Raw genomic sequence first — 8,134 nt, forward strand, 5'->3', positions numbered from 1 at the left:
GGGCCAAGAAGAAATTATAGCAGACTTAGGGTTAGCTTAGGGTTAGGGTTTGACTTAGGTTCAAAACTATGCAATACAGCAAACAATACTCTTGTCATTAAAAAAAAGATTTTTGATGATGATCAGTAATGATGTTCAGTCAGTAAAGTTCTGCAATAATATGTTTAAAAGAATTGTTTCCATTTTTAGTGAAAACAAATAAAATGTTGTAAAGGATGTAGATGGCTATGGTAAGGAGGACACAGAGTGCAGCCCTGCAGCAACAAGGAGACAATCATCCAGGCTAAGGAGCAGAACCCCGTTACAGTGGTATGTATAAAGAATGAATGAAGGGATGTGAATCCACTTGGACATGTTTTACATGTCTGTATCTGTTGAACAGTTGAGTACTGCCCTCTGATTACAGGAAGCACACAGGAAAGACAATGGAGGTAGTCCCACCCTGTCTGATTCAAGGGAAGTAATGAGCCTGCCTGAGACTATTAGAACCATTTGGAGGATTAGGTTTAGGGTTAGATTAACCATTATACTTTGAGGGTTAGGGTTAGGGTTAGAGTAACCATTATACTGGAGGTAGGAGTTTTTTAAGACATAAGTTAAGTGGTTGGAGAATGATCTAATGTATCACTAAGGGGGAGGGGGGTGTCCTGAGTGATCATTTTTGTTTTTGGTTTGTTTTTTGGTTTTGTTTTGGGAGGGGGGTTGAGTGATTTTTAAAAGTTAAATTCTGTGTGGTTAAGAGAATGTCTTCGACCTGCAAAGATTTGGTTTATTTACCTTAGCACATTTTAATACACATGATACAGCACAAATCAAGCTGCCACAAGAGATTTAAAACAGGCTAGTTCTATCTGCATCTTAATCACAGTTGCCTTTATTACCACCTTTAGGTTGAGATTGGTTTTAAATTTCTAAATAAATTTACATTTAATCTTTAGCATCTTACATAATATCAAATTATATTTGAAACTATCAGCAAAGTTTAGAACTACTGCTCAGTCAATATCTACACTTTCCCCAATAAACTATTTTTGCATTTACTGTAATTTACAATCTTTTTGGAAAGAAATCCACTAAAGACATTTTTGCTGCCGCTTGTGTTTGCTCAAACATAACCTATAACACATTGCTCCATCATCTGTCTCTGTCCTTCATACACACCGACCCGGCTTGAATCTGTTTGGAGGTAAAATGACAAAGATTCATCAAGAAAGGAAAGATAAAACATTATTAGAAATATACAGGCATTTATAAGCATGCAACAAATCTGGGGTGTTTACAAACCATTTCTTTAAGTCAGAAATGCGAGCGACAGAAGCAAGCGTTGGATCAGTGAGGAGATTATTTCTTCGGACACACTTAGCTAGAGAAAAACAATTAAGTTAAAAGCATAAAGTATGTGTAATGTTTGCATGTATAGCACTGATAAATATTAGTGATGCTTCTATGGTTGTTTATATTCTCATGCTGTATCATGACTGGCTGTTAATCTCTAAGGTAATGGATCATAAGGCCACAGTGCAGCGGAGAGCTGAATCACGGTATGTGATGTTACATGTGGCATTACATTGTCCAAGTTTGGTCAGTTCTGATCTGATTACTGTGTAAGTTTGGTCAGTACCGTGGCATTGGTATATCTTGTGTTTCAGTGTTTCAGTGTCAGCATCATGAGTCATGATCAACTCAGTATATCACATTTAACACACAAATACCTCAGCAGATACAACAACTGCCTCTATTTCCACAAAAACACAGCAAATATCTGCCTAGTGTTAAGTGCATTAATACTTATAATTGTCATACATGTTTTATATGATCAGTGCGATTTGTGTTATACCCTCTTCTAGATGCAATTAAGCACTTGCTGCCTAGATGAATATAAGTAATTCTGTCAATATACACTCACTAAATGTTTTGTAGGGTGCAGTACTGAGGACTGTGTGGTTATTACACATAGTAAAATGTGTAAATGTTTTGTAGAGTGCAGTACTGAGGACTGTGTGGTTATTACACATAGCAAAATGTGTAAATGCTTTGTAGGTTGCAATACTGAGGACTCTTTGGTTATTACACATAGTAAAATGTGTAAATGTTCAATTTCTTTTCCTTTTTGTTTCTTTTTTCTTTAGTAGCCAAGTTTGCTACTTTTATCCACCATGAATCATTTGTGTTAATTCTGGCTTGGTTGCATTGTTATGATTGTTATTACAGTGCTACTAGTAAACTCAATACTCCTCTTGGTCATTGGTAGAATCTTAGTGATTGTAGTGAATGTTTTTCTTATCTCTGCTTATTCAATTAATATCCCTTAGTTATTATGTCTATGAGTCAAGAGTGACATTATAATGTTTGGTAGACAAGAAATAATCATGCATTGAACTCACGACTTCCATGAGTGGAGACTAAATTATTGATCATTTATAAATCAAATAAAATTAATGTTTCCTGTTAATTAGGATGGTGTTTCCTATTATTCAGGATGGTGCCCCAATTAACCTTATCAACTGTAACTGACAATTTATTAAAAGTGTTAAAACCGCTACAGTGTTATACTACATTTATTGTGGAGTATGCATTTTAATTAGCACCAGGTTGTGCTCTCATAGGTACAATGCCAGGAACTCCTCTATCCTGCACTTGACAAGCTCCTAACCCTAACCACAGTTGAACACGCAGAACTTAGAAGTCAAACAATATAAAGGTAAAGTAGAAGATGGGTTAGGGATTGTAGAAAAAAAGATGTCCGACGACTCTAAACAACAGTCAAACGCACAAACTAAATAGGGCAAAAAATAAGGAACCTAACACACATACTGGGGAGCGCACTGTCTGGAAATTAAACAGTGACTAGGGCTGTCTGCAGAATGCACCCCAAAACTCACTGAGTATGTTTTCAGAAACGATGACATTAGTTACAGGAAAACTGACTCCAAAAGTTATGCATACATGGTCCTAATTTAGTTTTTGGTTGATGCTACAGCAACTTTTTCATCAACTAGCAGCAATCAAAGAAGGTCCCATTTCAGGTGCAATTATTAATTCTGTGGGAGTAAGTGAGTGCCAGTTTTGTTTCCAAAAACAATCAGATGCCTGTAATCTGTTTGAGTGATCCAGATATTGCCTTTTCTGCCTGACTATATTGCCTGACTATACACAACCTTGTCATCTATACACTCATGAACATTCAGGGACTGCCATCAATATGTGTGCCAAGCAACACAATGGGCAGCTCAGGCCTGTGGCATACCTTTCCAAAACCTTAGATGCAGTAGTGCGAGGCTTAATTGCCTGACTATGAGCGGTGGCAGCAGCAGCTATTACGATCACGGATGCAGAAACAGTTGTTTTATCACATCCTTAACTTTCTATACTTAGAAGGACAGCTACAAGGCACTAGCTCATCCACCGTTTGGTAAGTCGGACCACGCTGCCATCTTCCTCCTACCAAAATATAAACAAATGCTGAAACGGGAAGCTCTGGTTCAGAGGGAGGTTGCGCGCTGGACAGACCAATCGGTGGCCGCTCTGCAGGACGCTCTGGATGACGCAGACTGGGACATGTTCCGGCGCAGCACTGATGATGTCAGCGAGTTTACGGAGGCAGTAGTGGGGTTTATTGGGAAACTGGTGGACGACATGATTCCAAGAATCACCATCAAGAAGTTTCCCAACCAGAAGCCCTGAGTGGACAGAACCATCCGCGAGGCTCTGAACCCTTGCACTGCTGCCTACAATGCGGGGATCATCAGCGGGAACATGGACGAGTACAAGTCTACAGCATACGGAGTGCGCAGGGCGGTGAGGGAGGCGAAGCGGCGCTAGGAGAAGAAACTAGAGACACAGTTCCAGCAGAGTGGCTCTAGATCCCTGTGGCAGGGAATACAGATGATCACGGACTACAGGAGCCCACCCTCCGGACTGATGATTGCAGATGAGTCTCTGGCAAACCAGCTGAATACATTCTTCGCTCGCTTCGAGGATACATCTAGCAGCACCAATGCTAACAGCGCTAGTGCTAATGCTAATGCTAGTGCTAGTGCTAGTGCTAATGGTAATGGTACTATCGGTGCAGCCAACGGTGCATGCGCAGAGCCCACTATAGAACAGCGCCCTCTCCTCATCACAGAGAATGACGTGAGGAGAGTGTCTAAAAGGGTGAATACCAGGAAGGCGGTGGGACCAGATGGTATCTGCAGGTATCCTCAAAGCCTGCGCAGATCAGCTAGCCCCGGTATTCACCGACATCTTCAATCTCTCCGTGACACTCGGTACCGTCCTATCCAGCTTCAAGCGATCCACCATCGTCCCTGTGCCAAAGAAACCTCGACCCTCCGACCTCAATGACTACTGCCCTGTTGCCCTCACATCAGTTGTGATAAAGTGCTTTGAAAAGCTAGTCCGAGACTTCATCACATCTTCACTGCCAGCCTCCAAGGACCCACTGCAGTTTGTATACCGCCACAACCACTCCACTGATGATGCAATTGCACATCTGCTCCACACCACACTGACCCACCTGGACAAAGGGACAGGAAATTATGTTAAAATGCTGTTTGTCGACTACAGTTCAGCATTTAACACTATCATCCCCTCCCTACTCACTACTAAGTTGGAGGATCTAGGACTGCATACATCCCTGTGCGACTGGATCTCCAACTTCCTAACAGACAGACCACAATCGGTACGGGTGGGCAACTGTGCCTCATCCACCCTTACCCTCAGCACTGGAGCTCCTCAGGGTTGTGTCCTAAGCCCCCTGCTCTACTCACTGTACACCTATGACTGCACAGCCACTTCCAGCTCCAGTCAAGTTTGCTGACAACACCGTTGTCATGAGCCTGATCTCGGACAACGACGAGAGGGCCTACCTGGAGGAGATTAAACACCTGGAAAACTGGTGCCAGGAAAATAATCTCCTCCTAAACATCAGTAAGACAAGGGAGCTGATCGTGGATTGCAGCAAGAAGCAGGAGCGGCACTACCAACCTGTGAGGATTAGTGGAACCACGGTGGAGAGAGTAGTTTCAGGTACCTTGGTGTTCACATCTTGCAGGACCTGTCCTGGTCCCGCCATACCAACTCCCTGGCAAAGAAGGCTCGTCAGCATCTTTACCACCTCAGACGCCTAAGAGACTTCAGACTGCCCTCCAAGGTACTGCGGAACTTCTACACCTGCACTATCGAGAGCATCCACACGGGGAATATCACAGTCTGGTTTGGGAATAGCACCAAGCAGGACAGACAAGCACTCCAAAGGGTGGTGCGTTCATCAGAGCACATCACTCGTACAGAACTTCCTGACCTGCAGACCATCTATTACAAGTGGTGCCAGACCAAGGCCAGGAGGATTGTGAAGGACCCCATCCATCCCAACAATAGGCTCTTCTCTCTGTTGAGGTCAGGGAAGCGCTTTCGCTCCCTGAAGACCAAGACAGAGAGACTGAAGAGGAGCTTCTTCCCACAGGCCATTCGGGCCCTGAATCAGGAAACTGATAAACTGTGGGGACTACCACCACCATGTAGCATAACTATATATATATAGATATTCTATTACAACCATGTAACATCAAAACTGTAAATATGCCATTTTCCAAAATGGATCTGTACATTCTATACATTGTGTACATATATATATACACACAACCATATACATTGTACATTGTGTATATAATCATAATATACATATATTGTACATACATTGTTAATATATTTTTGTACATATATAGAATATATATTTCTCTTTGCACCCGTTTTCTTTTTCCTCAGTTTGGACAGAGCACGCTCAACCATTTCACTGCGAGTTATATTGTGTATGACTATGTATGTGACAAATAAACCAAACTTGAAACTTGAAACTTGAAACTTCACACCAGGTGTTAGTGATTCTCAATATATTATCAATACAGCACATGACGGCACAAAGACGAAGAGGCTACAAAAATATTTTGACATGCTCAAGCAATTTAACTATTAAAGCCTCAGTCAACAGCATAATACTTACATCAAATGCTATCCTTGCCTGAGTTCTTAGCTGAAACATATGACTGTTCAAGAGAAGTTGTGGAACAATCTGCAAGCAGATTGGATCTTGACCTTTAGAATTATGGGACAAAGTGTTAATGGTTGATGGTTCCTGTTCTAAACCAGGCAATGGTTTTTCTTTGTGGTTATGCTGTTTGATATTATTTTTAGAAGCCCAGGCACTTCCCTAAAATTCAGCACAAGCAAGTTCAAGTTCATGTTTGGTTTATTTGTCACATACATAGCAGCTAAACTCCTCAGTTTAATTACAGCATGTTCTCCGTACACAGATCACCCACTAAGAATCTGTACAGATAGTTGCTACGCATTTGGTGTTGCACATGACATTGGTTGAATTTGGTCGCAAAGAGACTTTCACACAGCTGATGAGGAGCACAATTCCCATTACAAACTTATTTCTGATCTTTTGTATGTGTGTAATCTGGCAACAAAATTGGTTATAGTAAAAACTAAGAGACACGAGTCCCCAGGGCCCAGTCAGGAGGCCACTAGGAATTTATTGGCTGATGAAGTAGACAAACTTGAGCCAAAAGAGGGGACAGTGAGGCCATAGAGCGGTCCATCGGACTGTACTGACACCTTCCTATCACATACTGTAGCCACTGACCCGTGCTGGACCGATGTCGCCATAATACAAGAAAGTAGTGAACAAGCAGGTGTTGACTTGATGTTGCAAATAAGTGCACTTGAGGTACTGATGGCATTCTTACCTGACCTGACAGCTGCATTGCATTACCTAAATCTTTTATCATTTCTTGTATAACATTTTCATGTTGCACAAAAGGGGAGGTTGGATAATATTTACAGCAGACACTATTGATGATTGATTGATAATATTATTAACAGATTAACTAAAGCAATGCAACAGAGAAGTAGTAGTGCAGCATGATATGCAAATGACTGAATGCAACAACAAAATTGTCTCCTTTTGAAAATTTGATGGTGTGCCCGTTCTCAACACCGTGGGTCAGAGGAAAACCAGGCCCAAAGATTCATGTCAACATGGACACAATTGTGACAGAGTACACAGCCACTCAGATCAACAAATCAACAGCAGACAAGCTAATGTAGCTGCCTCTCTTCCACCTCCCACAGGTCAACCAACACACCTGCAGATGAGGTGCTAATAAAACATTTGCTCCCTAGGAAACCAGGTGAGGCGTTGTGTGGACCACCATGTCCTGTGACAGATGAAATGCCTTAATGGATACATGTTAGTCATGTAAAAGATGTATAGAACAGGCTCCTTTTAGAACAGGCTATGAATTAGTGTGTGTGTGTGTGTATGTGTGTGTGTGTGTGTGTGTGTGTTTGTGTGTGTGCATATGTATGTATTTGTGTGTGTGTGTGTGTGTGTGTATGTATGTGTGTATGTTTGTGTGTGTGTGTGTGTGTGTGTGTGTGTATGTATGTGTTTGTGTGTGTGTGTGTATGTGTGTATGTATGTGTTTTTGTGTGTGTGTGTGTGTATGTTTGTGTGTATGTTTTTGTGTGTGTGTGTGTGTGTTTGTGTGTGTATGTTTGTGTGTATGTTTTTGTGTGTGTGTGTTTGTGTGTGTATGTTTGTGTGTATGTTTATGTGTGTGTGTGTGTGTGTGTGTGTGTGTGTTCCTTTTTCTCTTGGTTCCACTTTTCTTTCTATCTCTCTTGTTCTTTTTATAGGCTTTGTTGAACTGGCCATTGCCGTATGCGTGGGGAGATGGTCACTTCCTGGTCATAGGTGGTGTTGACTGCTCATTGAGAGAACCGACAGACGACACAACCTTAATGGGGTATTTTACAACCTGCTACCCAAACAACTGATCATCACTGTCGATCCCTCGGACTTCGTGCTATGAACAAGTCGTCTGAGCATTTAGCATTTAGCTGACGTTTGTTACATCTGAGAAATGATAATTATATGGACAATGAAAGTTGTGTCATGAGTAATGCTGTATTCATTTAAAGTGTTGTTATGTCTGCCTGTGTGTCTGCCTTCTGTGTTCCACACACAGAAGACAGAAGACAAAAACACAGAAGACAAAAATCTCTGGAATAGCAAGATGGCGCTGGTGAGGTCGGCTGACGTCACGACTGCTCCGTCCACACCTGG

At 41.8% G+C, this 8,134-nt stretch overlaps 1 long non-coding RNA gene across 1 annotated transcript; it reads right to left on the minus strand.

The window, feature by feature from the left end:
- Positions 1–1,118: 1,118 nt before the first annotated feature.
- LOC118241491 lies at positions 1,119–6,086 on the minus strand. Its single transcript, XR_004776127.1, has 3 exons — positions 6,002–6,086; positions 1,285–1,363; positions 1,119–1,176 (listed from the first exon to the last, which is right to left on the minus strand). It is a non-coding gene; the product is annotated as an uncharacterized LOC118241491 (long non-coding RNA).
- Positions 6,087–8,134: the final 2,048 nt, after the last annotated feature.

This window comes from Electrophorus electricus, chromosome 5 (assembly GCF_013358815.1).
Source record: "Electrophorus electricus isolate fEleEle1 chromosome 5, fEleEle1.pri, whole genome shotgun sequence".
In the NCBI taxonomy this organism is placed as follows: domain Eukaryota; kingdom Metazoa; phylum Chordata; class Actinopteri; order Gymnotiformes; family Gymnotidae; genus Electrophorus; species Electrophorus electricus.